Here is a 13,541-nt window from a genome sequence, read left to right on the forward strand (position 1 = left end):
TGCAGTCACACAAGGAGACAGATTCAGTTCCCTATCAGGTCAGCCTAACAGCTGATTGGTTCCTATCCTACAGTGTAGTGTGCTGAGTGTGGCTGGCTCCCCTGCACAGCCTGATAAAGAAGGAAGCGAGAAGTGGAACAGATGGGTAGGACTAGTAGGGTTTTGGTGACTTTTTTAAAAAAAATCAGCCGAAACACTAATTTTTTGGAGCACTTTTTTTCTATATTTAAAAGAGTATAATGCACTAGCACATGCTTGTTTTTCAGAAAATATGTCTCCTTTAAAGGGCACCTGTTGCCAAGAAGTATTATCCCCAACCAAAGATGTGGGCAACCATAGATTTTGTTTTTTGCTTTTTATTGTCCACCACCACACTAGGGCACTGGCATCAGGAGGGAGCTCCCAGTACACATGCGCATAACATGCTTCTGACATCATGAACATAATAAGCAAGTTGCAGCATTCGTTTATTATGTGCATGCATGTGCCCCAACGTGACCGCTCCAACCGGAGCACTTTCCCAGTGCGGGTGGCCAAGCTCAGGCAGGGAGCAATTAAAAAAAAAAAACTACTGTTACCCCAACCAGATTGCCTGCACCTTTGGTTGGGGATAATATTTTTTGCAAAACAGGTGCCCTTTAAAGGAGAATTAAAACTTAACTAAAGAACTGGCTAGAAATGTTGTACATTTTGTTTGGGGTTCTGTACCAGCCCAAGGCAACCACAGTCCTTTAGCAGTAAAGATCTGTGTCTCCAAAGATGCCCCAGTAGCTCCCCATCTTCTTTTCTGCTGATTCACTGCACATGCTCTGTGCTGCTGTCACTTACTGAGCTTAGGGACCCACTCACAATATACAGTACACATAGAATAGAAATGTCACAATACAAGGCTAATTAGTAATTAATACAGATAATTACTACATGGCAGCACAGAAACCAGTGCAATTAGCATCAGAATTTAATAATCAGCAAACCTGTAGCATCATCTTATATTACAGGGGAAGCTAATTTTCTGCTGGATAATTAGTGACGAGCCCTAAGCTTAGCTTCTCAACAGCTGCTCAGAGCCCACTGAGCATGTGAGTGTCACAGACACTTTCCAAGATGGTGACCCCCCTGTGACAAGTTTGAAGTCCTGGATCATTGCTGCTATTGACAAGCTGAAACTTTAGGCTGGTGCAATAAGTTCAGTATATAAAATATGAATGCACCGAATAAACTTTTTTGGATTAGGCCGAACTGCCAAATCATTGCATATGCAAATTGGGGGTGGGAAGGGGAAAAATGTTTTACTTCCGTGTTTTGTGACAAAAAGTCATGCGATTTACCTCCCCGCCCACAATTTGCATATGCAAATTATGATTCGGATTGGCCTGGCAGAAGGATTCGGCCAAATCCGAAAAATCCCGGATTCCCGTGCATCCCTACTTTATTATTAGGGTTTAGTTCTCCTTTTTAAGGATGGAGCCAGATCAGCGCATATAAAACATTTCCACGCACCAATCCAAATGTTAGTGAAGGGGGGGTATCTTCAGGAGATGTGTCGGGCATCGGCGGCACAGATTTCCAGAGTCAGACAAATCTCCTCATGTGCCATAAGGGCAGAGACTCACGCTCAGATTCGGGGAGATTAGTCGCCCAGCGACAAATCTCCTCTTCTTCGGGGCGACTAATCTCCACCAACTGCCTCCCACCGGCTAGAATCTATATCGCAGGCGGGATGGCACTCGGAACGATTTGTTTTCTGAAGTCACCTCACGAGGAAATTTTGTGCGACTTTAGAAAAACAAAGCCCTCCGAGTGGCATCCCTGCAATTTAGATTCTAGCCGACGGGAGGCAATTGGTGGAGATTAGTCGCCTCAGAGAAGAGGCAATTTATTGCCAGGCGATTAAATCTCCCGGAATCTGAGCGTATGTCTCTGCCATTACAGGAAGATAATTTGCTTTCATAATAAGGGACCATTAATGTCCTATACGTATTGACAAATGATATCTCAGTGTGAAATGCATGATAATATTTGCTGGTAGAATACCCATCAGGTGGCGCATTGCATTAAAATCCCTTTAAAGGGGTGGTTCACCGTTGAGGTAACTTTTAGTATGATGTAGAGTGTGATATTCTGAGACAATTTGCAATTCGTTTTCATTTTTTTTATTTGCGGTTTTTGAGTTATTTAGCTTTTTATTCAGCGGCTTTCTAGTTTGCAATTTCAGCCATCTGGTTTCCAGGGTCCAAATGACCCTAGCAACCATGCACTGATTTGTATAAGAGACTGGAATATGAATAGGAGAGGGTCTGAAGAGAAATATATGTGATAAAAAGAACAATAACAATACATTTGTAGCCTTACAGAGCATCCATTGTTTAGAAATGCATTTGAAAGCTGCAAAGGCAAAAAAGGCAAATATAAAACTATAAAAAATAATGAAGACCAATTGAAAAGTTGCTTAGAATTGGCCATTCTATAACATACTAAAAGTTACCTTAAATGTAACCACCCCTTTAAGACTACTTGTAGGAGTAATAGGGCACTGCTATACGTCAGAACACCACTGATACTACAACTCCCAGCATTCCCCAGGCAGCGAAACGGATAGGACCGCCGCTGACCAACAACACCGCCTTGTTCCTAGGCAACCCGTATCTGACGTCATAGCCTCAAGGGCAAACAGAGCGCGTCCTAATTCAGCTTGCCACTCACGTGCCTCGTCACGCGCAGAGACCCCGCCCATATAGAAAAATTGACGTTTCTTATTGGTCAAGCTGTGAAACACAAATCCATTCTATTTTTAAAACCGTGTCAACGCGGCAAGCGCATCATTGGCTGCGGCTGGCTGTCAGTCATTATGCGAGTCCATTCATTCGGACGCAGGCAGACTTCCAAATACAGACATGAGCGAGCCTAGCGCCAGCATGGAATCTATACATACACCCAGCTCCCGTATCCCCTATACAGGCTTTTTAGTTCATGCGTGCATTTACCTTGCTCTGTGCAACATATTAAAGGGGAACTGAAACCAAACAAAACGCTCTTTGCTTAAAAAAAAAGTCTTTCTAAGAAGAATCTCTCCAGTATGCGTTGATTTTAATGATCGTAAAGGTTATTTCTACATGAAATAAAGACATGCAGGTCCCTCATCCAGCTGGCTTCTGCTACACGGTTTCAGGAGTGAGGACCAGCCGTGCAGAAACTATAAAACAGTAGAAATGGCATTTACAATTAATATAGAATGAAAGTTGTTTTCATTAAAGGAACAGTAAAATAAAAAAAAAAAAAAAAACGAAAGTGTATTAAAGTAAAACAAATAAAATGCAGTGTTGGTAAAACTGCTGCAGAAACACTACTATAGTTTATATAAATAAGCTGCTGTGTAGCAATGGGGGCAGCCATTCAAACGGGTCTCTGCTCTGTAGAACATAATGGTGTTATCTGTTATCCACTAACCTGTGCCATATAGACTTTTTTTCAATTTCCGCCATTCTACACAGCAGCTTTGTATATATGAACTATAGTAGTGTTTCTGAAGAACATCAGTTTTACACTACATGATATTTTCAGTACTTTAAAACACTTTCATTTTTGGTGTTATTGTTCCTTTAAGCAAATAGGGGCCCTTTTACAAACACAGTGCCACTGGCACTCACAGGCAGCCTTAAAAACAAATTGCACATTTCCTGGAATTATAATCCATATAATGTCTCATTGAGTGGCTTTATTAGAGTTCAGCACCTACTTTCTCATTGTGAAACCGTGTTAAGAGTACAGTGCCCACTTTCTCCTTACGGAGCTTTGCAAGAGTGCAATGCTTGCAATTTTCTTGTGTGGCTGTGTTGGATGCTGTGTCTGCTTTTTCCTTGTGTGGATGTGGTAGGTGCAGTGCCTACTTTCTCTGTGTGGCTGTGTTAAGAGTGCAGTGCCTACTTTCTCCTTGGATGCTTCTGTTGAGTGCAGTACCTACTTTCTCCTTGGGGGCTTGCAGGAGTGCTTCGCCAATGAGGCGAGTTGAGGCTGTCGCCTCAGGCGCCAGCACCCCACTAGGTACCAGAGGCAGCAAAAATGCTGCTCCTGGTACTTTAAGAGCGAATTTCCGGGAGGGACTGCCTCAGGCGGCAGAGGGGCCAGGATCGCCCCTGGGTGCTTGTGTTAAGAGTGCAGTGCCTACTTTCTCCTTGGGTGCTTGTGTTAAGAATGCAGTTCCTACTTTCTCCTTGGGTGCTTGTGGAAAAGTGCAGTGCCTATTTTCTCCTTGGGTGCTTCTGTTAAGAGTGGCGTGCCTACTTTCTCCTTGGGTGCTTGTGTTAGAGTGCAGTGCCTACTTTCTCCTTGGGTGCTTCTGTTGAGAGTGGCGTGCCTACTTTCTCCTTGGGTGCTTGTGTTAGAGTGCAGTTCCTACTTTCTCCTTGGGTGCTTGTGTAAGAGTGCAGTGCCTACTTTCACCTTGGGTGCTTGTGTTAGAGTGCAGTGCCTACTTTCTCCTTGGGTGCTTGTGTTAGAGTGCAGTGCCTACTCTCCCCTTGGGTGCTTGTGTTAGAACACAGTACTTAAAACAATGTGCGTTGCTAAGTTATTGTTGCATTACAGAGGAGATTTGGCTGAGGAGTTTGCTGGTGTTAGTGTTGCTTTGCTCCCGTGTGCAGTTTAAGTGTCACCTCTGGGGAGTCCTTGGCTCAGTGCGCTATTACAGTGTCAGGGTGCCCTTTCATCACGTGACAGTGCGTGTTAGCGCCCCGGCTCAGTGGGGAATGTAAGCCTATAAGGCGCAGAGACAGCGGGGGAGCGTGCAAATACTGTGTTCCCCAAGTAGCGGCCCCTAACTGGAAGCAGTAAAGTTATAACACTATCCCACCCCTAGGAGTTTAGTATAATCCGAGTCTCCCTCGCTCTTGCAGAACTACAATTCCCATCATCCTCCAAAGCTCAGTCAGCAGCTGCAGAGCTTTGGGATCTCGGTTTGTTCATTTCCAATTGGTCACTCACTGTCCCCTCCTACCCGTGTGCACTAAGCAAAGCACCGCGTGCAGCTCATTCCCACTGCACTTACCTGCCGAAGCCCCTAGGCGATAGAACGCTCAGTGTTCAGCACCTCCCTCTCCGGCCGCTGCAGGCAGAGGGGACTGTGAGCTCCAGCAACCGGCGAGCTCACTCAGTGCCCCGGAAGAGACTGCAGAGCTGTGCGGGGCTCTCTGTGTCACGTGCCCTCTGGCACCGCCCACTGACTTTGTGCGGCTGAGTAGAGCTGCCCTTGGGAAGTGTTATCTGGGACACTACTTGTACTTGACTCCCCTCCTGAATAGATAATAATGGTATGTGCGGGAGGCCCCTCCATGTTGGCTTATGGAGTTCCAAAGTAGCTGCTGCCCTTCTGGCTAAGCACAGTTTCAGGGCCTCAGTCTAGAGCAACTGCACTGATATATTTATATAGTGAATAAAGTACCCCCCTCTTGTATAATATAAGGATATTATAAGTTACTGAAGAGTTTCATGACCATATAAAAACACGAGGCTGAAGGCTGAGTGTTTTTATACTGGACTTGGAACTCTGAGGTAACCTCTAATACCCTCATATGCAACTGGGGGTACTTTATTTATTATAATACACCAGTTTCAGTGAGTCATGTGACAGAAATGACATCAGAACTCACCGTTTATAACTGATGACATCAGGACTCACCATTTATAAGGATATAATTTACAAGATATTCATGGCTTTTGTGTATTTTATAGATTTATACACACAAGCAAGTTCTTTCCACACAGTGTGGGAGGAATTCATTTTCTTTGTGGTGCTTGAAGGGTCCTGCTGCTCTTTATATGTCAAACAGGATGAGTCACAATTCCCATATACAGTATTAGTATTTGCACATGAGCACTCGTTCAGTTTTACTATGTAAGTGTTTTAAATCTCCTGTGCCACCAATTACTTTATCTTATATAATGTAGACGTGGATGGATGGCAGTCCTTCATTTGTGCCGCCCTAGGCCAGGCCTTTCCACAAATCCAGGCCAACACCCCCCCCTTACTTCAGCCCTTGAGCTGACGCTCCTCTTATTCCAAAAAATGCTCCAGCCCAGCCAACACCTCCAAATTCTCATGTTGTCCCTGCATCCTCTAAACCTCCCTGGACAAGTTCATGTCTGGTACAGAAATTTGTCACTAACTTCCATACTGTGCAAACGCAGGGGATTCGAGGAAGCATTAAAGGAAAATTATACCCCCCGAACAATGTAGGTCTCTATAAAAAAAATATTGCATAAAACAGCTCATGTGTTAAACCCTGTTTCATTTAAATACACCATTTGAGCCATTGAGTAATCCTAAATAGAAATTTGGCATTTTAAAATATAAGGGCCGTCCCCTGAGATCGTAGGATTCACGGTGCACACAAACATACCAAACAAACCCTACATGTTAGGTCACATGAGCCAATTAACAGACAGAGTTCTGTCGTTTGCTTCCACACTACTTCCTGTTACAGTTAGAGCTGCAGTATTTCTGCTCAGGTGATCTCTGAGGTAGCACACAGACCATCACGAAATGTTGGTTCAAGGCAAGAGATGTAAAAGGGCAATATTTACTTAAATATACAGGTATATAGCATTTTGGTAAGATTCTTTAATATGACACTTAATTTGATATAAACTATCTTGCTAAATATTCATTTTTGAGATGTAGTTTATCTTTAATAGTATAAATAAAAAGAGAGAGAAAAACGAATGTATTAAACCACGCCCATTTTGTGGCCACACCCCCTAATTACCATGTTCATTTTACAAAATTTGGCAGGTTATGAAAGTTTGAACCTATTTCTGTTTTTTTTTCAGTTATTACAGTTTTGTTAATGAAGATGAATTGCCCTTTAAGCTGTGAGTCTAACTTCTCCCAAGGGACCTGTTAAATTATATTGTTACAATTACTTATTTGCTTATCTCAAAATTGTAACAAAAGTATCTTTGCTGCTGTGGCTGTTCTGGGTTCTTTGCCAAAAGCCAATTAAGTTTGAAACGTTGTTTCTTTTTCTGGCTGCAGAGAAAAATGGGATTTTCCAGTACAAACAAGGGATTGCGGGTTCAGCCGTCAAAAGAGGGACTGTCCCTCTAAACAGTGGCGGAACTACCGGGGGAGCAGGGGGTGCGAGCGGGGCCCGCCCCCCTCAAGTTACGTTTCTGCCTCTAAAAACAGGACAGTTGGGAGGTATGCACACACAAAGGATTTTAGCCTACAAATGTACTTATTGACTGCTCTAGCCCAGAGTAGGATATATTGAGATCAGCTCTCTTGCAGCTCTTGGTCTTCAAAATGGATTAAATTAGGCAAATCAAACATAATCCTTGGCATACATCACTCTTTGCTGGCTCTCCCATCCTAATGTACTGGTCAATGTGGACAACGTACTAAATCACCAGGTGCTCAGTTTGGGTTGGGTGCATTTTTTACTATGTGGATGGTTTTGAAAACATATGTTGGTGAAGATCAGGCTGGCCACAGAGGCTACTGTAAGATGCCATAGACAGTAACTTTTCTTGGGTCTATAGAGGGGTTGCTAGGGCTTCAGCATCAATTGGGAGGGGGAGTGGTGGCCCAGTGTAAGGTGAGAATCAGGCCCGGACTGGCAATCTGTGGGTTCTGGCAAATGCCAGAGGGGCTGCTATAAGGTCCCATAGAAAGTCAGTATTTAGTGGGCTGGTGGGGGCTGATTGGGATTCTGTGTACCTGAAATGCCAGAGCCTATTTTAATTCTCAGTCCCAACCTGGTGAGAATATTCCAGTGCACTATACTCCTCTAAATATGAAAGGAATGTGCTGAGACTTGTGTTTCAGTCTGATTTATCGAAAGTGTGTCCAAAAACACTACTAGTCCCACCCATCTGTTCTGTGCAGGGAAGCCAGCAGCACTCAGCACACTGCACTGTAACCTAGGACATGCCCACTCCGCAGTTGAAGCATGGACAGGGACCATAGCAGATCTATAGGGAGCTCCAGTAAAGGGGCATTTTAAAAGATATTAATTTTTAGCTCAGAGTGAAACCACCTACTGTGGTTACTCAATTACTCTGATTGCCTATTCTCTTTGGGCAAAAGGGTTGTGATATGTATGGAACCTTGGTCTGACCTTTGTATCATTGATACCCTTTGTTATTGTTGGGTCACTAAAAATATATATATTATATATATATCTCATGGTTGTAATTATAGGAAATCAAGTTTTGGAAACAGGGGTCAGTGTCCCTGAGAAACAAACATTTTCAGCTGCAGGCTGGAAAGAGCCTAGAATAGGAAGACTAATAATTAAAAAAAACACATATAATAAATTATGAAGACCAACTGAAATAGATCTATAACATGCTAAAAGTCAATTTAAAGCTAAATTTGCCCTGTAACGGGGGAAGCAGCCTCATTATTCCTATGCTATCACAGTGAAAGAATGTAGAAAAATGATACAAGGCTGCTTGATCCTGCCAGGGATAAATGACACCTGTGAATTCTGAGGTTCAATTTATTCTTGCGTACACTATCTGGTGGAAGCAGGTTAGAACTAGAAACTGCAATGTTTAAAGTTCCACACTGTGGCTGAATATTCCAGCTCCTGCTACTTTAGGTGTGACGTTAAATCCTGCCTCCGCAGTCTGCACACAGCTGTATGACCCGGCCTTTTGCTTCTGCTAATTCTCCCTACTGGTATCATTAGAAAAATGTCATGTGTTTGCCCATATCAGTATATTAAGAACATTAAAGGAGAAGGAAAGATCCAATCCATGGGGAGTGCCAAATGTTAGGACACCCCCAGAGATTATAATGATTTACCTGATAACCTGGACTAGTGCTCCTGTTAGCAGAAAATGGCACAGGCCAAGGTTATTGGTACATGCAAGTAGGGATGTCGCGGACTGTTCGCCGGCGAACTTGTTCGCGCGAACATCGACTGTTCGCGCTCGCCGAATGTTCGCGAACGTCGCACAACGTTAGCCATTTTGGGTTCGCCTTACCTGGCGCTTTTCTTTGACCTCTCACCCCAGACCAGCAGATACATGGCAGCCAATCAGGAAGCTCTCCCTCCTGGACCACCCCCAAACCCCCTGGACCACTCCCCTTCCATATATAAACTGAAGCCCTGCAGCGTTTTTTCATTCTGCCTGTGTGTGCTTGGAAGAGCTAGTGTAGGGAGAGAGCTGTTAGTGATTTCACTGATTTGAGGGACAGTTGATAGTAAGTTTGCTGGCTAGTAATCTACTTGATACTGCTCTGTATTGGAGGGACAGAAGTCTGCAGGGATTTGAGGGACATTTTAGGTTAGGTAGCTTTGCTGGCTAGTAATCTACCTTCTACTGCAGTGCTCTGTATGTAGCTGCCTGCTGTGGGCACTGATCTCTTCTGATCTCATCTGCTGACTGCTGTAATAACCCAATAGTCCTTGTAAGGACTGCTTTTATTTTCTTTTTTGTTTTTTTACTTTGCTAGTTGCTACTATAAGAGCCCAGTGCTATTAGTCTAGCAGTGTTGGGGAGTGGGACTGGTGTGCTACTGTGCTGCTCCTAGTAGTTCAGCAGCACCAACCCGAGAATTTTTTTTTTTAATATACATATAATTTTTATTTTATTTTACTTATCTTACTGTTCTTTAACGTGTACAGTGCTGTTTGCTGTTCTTCATAGTAGTGCACCAATAGTAGTGCACTTGCAGGCATTATTTGCCCAGTGTGTTCTTCAAACAACTGCCATCTAGCTGTGTGAGCTTGTTCACATTCTGTCTAAATATCAATAATAATACCGTCTCCAGAACCACCACCCGAGTGACGTTTTTCAAGCAGCAATAATATATTCCGTATCCACTGCTGTAGTAGTGTATACGTTGACCTTGTAGGCATTGTTTGCCCAGTGTGTTCTTCATTTTCAAACAACTGCCATCTAGCTGTGTGAGCTTGTTCACATTCTGTCTAAATATCAATAATAATACCGTCTCCAGAACCACCACCTGAGTGACGTTTTTCAAGCAGCAATAATATATTCCGTATCCACTGCTGTAGTAGTGTATACGTTGACCTTGCAGGCATTGTTTCAATTTGTTTGCCCAGTGTGTTCTTCATTTTCAAACAACGGCCATCTAGCTGTGTGAGCTTTTTCACATTCTGTCTAAATATCAATAATAATACCGTCTCCAGAAACACCACCTGAGTGACGTTTTTCAAGCAGCAATAATATATTCCGTATCCACTGCTGTAGTAGTGTATACGTTGACCTTGCAGGCATTGTTTCAATTTGTTTGCCCAGTGTGTTCTTCATTTTCAAACAACGGCCATCTAGCTGTGTGAGCTTTTTCACATTCTGTCTAAATATCAATAATAATACCGTCTCCAGAACCACCACCTGAGTGACGTTTTTCAAGCAGCAATAATATATTCCGTATCCACTTCTGTAGTAGTGTATACGTTGACCTTGTAGGCATTGTTTGCCCAGTGTGTTCTTCATTTTCAAACAACTGCCACCTAGCTGTGTGAGCTTGTTCACATACTGTCTAAATATCAATAATAATACCGTCTCCAGAACCACCACCTGAGTGACGTTTTTCAAGCAGCAATAATATATTCCGTATCCACTGCTGTAGTAGTGTATACGTTGACCTTGTAGGCATTGTTTGCCCAGTGTGTTCTTCATTTTCAAACAACTGCCATCTAGCTGTGTGAGCTTGTTCACATTCTGTCTAAATATCAATAATAATACCGTCTCCAGAAACACCACCTGAGTGACGTTTTTCAAGCAGCAATAATATATTCCGTATCCACTGCTGTAGTAGTGTATACGTTGACCTTGTAGGCATTGTTTGCCCAGTGTGTTCTTCATTTTCAAACAACGGCCATCTAGCTGTGTGAGCTTGTTCACATTCTGTCTAAATATCAATAATAATACTGTCTCCAGAAACACCACCTGAGTGACGTTTTTCAAGCAGCAATAATATATTCCGTATCCACTGCTGTAGTAGTGTATACGTTGACCTTGCAGGCATTGTTTCAATTTGTTTGCCCAGTGTGTTCTTCATTTTCAAACAACGGCCATCTAGCTGTGTGAGCTTTTTCACATTCTGTCTAAATATCAATAATAATACCGTCTCCAGAAACACCACCTGAGTGACGTTTTTCAAGCAGCAATAATATATTCCGTATCCACTGCTGTAGTAGTGTATACGTTGACCTTGCAGGCATTGTTTCAATTTGTTTGCCCAGTGTGTTCTTCATTTTCAAACAACGGCCATCTAGCTGTGTGAGCTTTTTCACATTCTGTCTAAATATCAATAATAATACCGTCTCCAGAAACACCACCTGAGTGACGTTTTTCAAGCAGCAATAATATATTCCGTATCCACTGCTGTAGTAGTGTATACGTTGACCTTGCAGGCATTGTTTCAATTTGTTTGCCCAGTGTGTTCTTCATTTTCAAACAACGGCCATCTAGCTGTGTGAGCTTTTTCACATTCTGTCTAAATATCAATAATAATACCGTCTCCAGAAACACCACCCGAGTGACGTTTTTAGAGCAGCAATAATATATTCCGTATCCACTGCTGTAGTAGTGTATACGTTGACCTTGTAGGCATTGTTTGCCCAGTGTGTTCTTCATTTTCAAACATCTGCCATCTAGCTGTGTGAGCTTGTTCACATTCTGTCTAAATATCAATAATAATACCGTCTCCAGAACCACCACCTGAGTGACGTTTTTCAAGCAGCAATAATATATTCCGTATCCACTGCTGTAGTAGTGTATACGTTGACCTTGTAGGCATTGTTTGCCCAGTGTGTTCTTCATTTTCAAACAACTGCCATCTAGCTGTGTGAGCTTGTTCACATTCTGTCTAAATATCAATAATAATACCGTCTCCAGAACCACCACCTGAGTGACGTTTTTCAAGCAGCAATAATATATTCCGTATCCACTGCTGTAGTAGTGTATACGTTGACCTTGTAGGCATTGTTTCACCTAGCTGTGTGAGCTTGTTCACATACTGTCTAAATATCAATAATAATACCGTCTCCAGAAACACCACCTGAGTTGTTGTTGTTGTTTTAAAAATAATGCCAGGCAAAGGCAGGCCGCCACGCAGAGGCACTAGGGGCCGTGCTGCTATGCTATCCTGTGGCCCTAGGAAATTGCCCAGTTTTAAAAAGGCAATGACCCTGAACTCCCAAAATGCTGAAAAGGTAGTTGACTGGCTTACACAGCACACCCCATCCTCTACCGTTTCTAACTTTACCACAACATCCTCATCCTCCACTGCTATGGCCACCCCACGTAACACTTCCTCCACCACCGGCGCCCCTTCTTCACTGGAGTCAGAGGAGTTATTTTCACATGAGTTTCTTGAACTGAGTGATGCGCAACCATTATTGGCAGAAGAAGATGAAGGAGATGAGGACGTTACACCAGATTTTATTCTGGCAGAGAACACAACAGAGATGGACATAATGAGTGATGAGGAGGTCCCCGCTGCTGCTTCCTTCTGTGAGCTGTCAGAAGAAATTGATGCATCTGAGGAGAATGATGATGAGGAGATTGATGTTTTGTGGGTGGCCAGTAGAAGAGAGCAAGAGGAGGATAGTTCAGATGGAGAGACGGAGAGTCAGAGAGGCAGGAGGAGAATAAGACTTAGAAGAAGCAGGGAGGACAGCTCGCAGGGAACAGTAGGGCAACAACATGTATCGGCACCTGTGGTCAGCCGGCCAACGCACCCGCCATTGCCGCCAACGCCGCCAACTTCTACAGTTACCGCCAGATTGCCAGCTTCAAAAAGGTCAGCAGTGTGGGATTTTTTTAATGTGTGTGCCTCTGACAAAAGTGTTGTAATTTGCAATGAGTGCAGTCAGAAACTGAGTCTTGGGAAGCCCAACAGCCACATAGGTACAACTTCTATGTGAAGGCACATGAACGGCAAGCACAAAGCACTTTGGGAGCAACACCTCAAAGGCAACAGGCAAACTAAAAGCCACCCTCCTTCTGGTCCAGCATCTTACTGCTCTACCTCTGCTGTCCTTGACCCGTCTGAACCACCCTCCACTCTGCCTTCCACCTTGACCACCAGTTCCCATTCCCAGTCATCTGCCCCCAGCCAAGTTTCTGTGAGGGCCATGTTTGAGCGTAAGAAGCCAATGTCTGCGAGTCACCCCCTTGCCCGGCGTCTGACAGCTGGCTTGTCTGCACTCTTAGCCCGCCAGCTTTTACCATACCAGCTGGTGGACTCTGAGGCCTTCCGCAAATTTGTAGCAATTGGGACACCGCAGTGGAAGGTACCCAGCTGCAATTTTTTTTCAAAAAAGGGAATACCACACCTGTACCACCATGTGCAGAGCCAAGTCACCGCATCTCTGTCACTTAGTGTTGGGCCAAAGGTCCATATGACTACTGACGCATGGTCCTCCAAGCATGGTCAGGGCAGGTATGTCACCTACACTGCCCACTGGGTGAACTTGGTAATGGCTGGGAAGCAGGGAATGTGTGGCTCAACAACGACAGTGGAGTTGGTGTCACCGCCACGGATTGCAAGCGGTTCTGCC

General features: G+C 43.8%; 1 protein-coding gene across 1 annotated transcript in view; it reads right to left on the reverse strand.

The window, feature by feature from the left end:
- Positions 1 to 5,245, reverse strand: part of nnt.S (nicotinamide nucleotide transhydrogenase S homeolog) — a 75,021-nt gene extending 69,776 nt beyond the window's left edge. Inside the window, exon 1 of the mRNA XM_018244497.2 lies at positions 5,045 to 5,245. The gene's annotated coding sequence lies outside the window, so the exon portion shown is untranslated. The remainder of the gene's footprint in view (positions 1 to 5,044) is intronic.
- Positions 5,246 to 13,541: the final 8,296 nt, after the last annotated feature.

Source organism: Xenopus laevis, chromosome 1S, assembly GCF_017654675.1.
Source record: "Xenopus laevis strain J_2021 chromosome 1S, Xenopus_laevis_v10.1, whole genome shotgun sequence".
Taxonomy (NCBI): domain Eukaryota; kingdom Metazoa; phylum Chordata; class Amphibia; order Anura; family Pipidae; genus Xenopus; species Xenopus laevis.